Source organism: Anser cygnoides, chromosome 1 (assembly GCF_040182565.1).
Source record: "Anser cygnoides isolate HZ-2024a breed goose chromosome 1, Taihu_goose_T2T_genome, whole genome shotgun sequence".
Lineage (NCBI taxonomy): Eukaryota > Metazoa > Chordata > Aves > Anseriformes > Anatidae > Anser > Anser cygnoides.
The window spans coordinates 15,294,409-15,295,318 of NC_089873.1; positions in this window are offsets into that span (position 1 = coordinate 15,294,409).

Sequence of the window (910 nt, forward strand, 5' to 3'; positions counted from 1 at the left end):
AAGGAAGGTGTTATCTGTCACTAGTCAGGATCTAGTCTGGGAATCCATCCCTGCTCAGTGGTTTTCTTGATCAAAAAGGCCTTAAAGAAGGGACAGCTGGCAGAGGAGATGCATCAGGACAAGTCCTTACTACAGTCTGCTTTCAGACCAAATGACAGCAAGGCGCTGAAAGCTGAGAGCTGGGCTGAATGTTCCTTACTGTAACTTAGTTTCTTGGCTGTTTTGCCCAAATAAAAGCATTCTTTTCAATATTTCTTAAGTCTCCAAGTAATACAGCACAACTATTCCTGTAAAGGTAGGAGCATGCATTACTCCTGAGTGCCTACTCTCCAAGAATTGGTTTGCAGCTTGCACTATTCTCTACACTACTTTATTCATGGAAGAAAGACTCTTTTGGAAGAAGCAAGCAAGTATCTCGCTGGCAGATCAGTGGAGTAGAGATGGCTTATGACTTGGAGAATGTGCTTACCCATAAGTCATTATGCGGCAGTGTTTGCTAGATAAGGAGTTTGTAGTGAATTTATTTAAGGCAACACTACAAACATCTGAGGCGATTTGTACAGGATGGATGTTTCAGACATGCACAAGCAGCTCTCCATATTATTCTTGGCCCAATGGACAGAAAGCTGAGAAAGATACAAAACAGTCAATCAGCTACTAATCAAAGCAAACGAAGATTGTCAAGACCTTCCCTCAGTTTACTAAACTGCTGAAAATAAGCAAAAGCTGTGAGTTATTTCTGATGCCAAGAGTTATTAATCAACATTTGTTCACTGGAAGAAGAGCTAGAAATTGTACTGTAACAAAAAGTGTCAAATCACTGAAAACTTCCACAAGAAACGTCAGTTATGACCTGTCTTCACAGTAATTAAATCAGCAGACCAACCTAATTTTTATGTACAGGGAATGG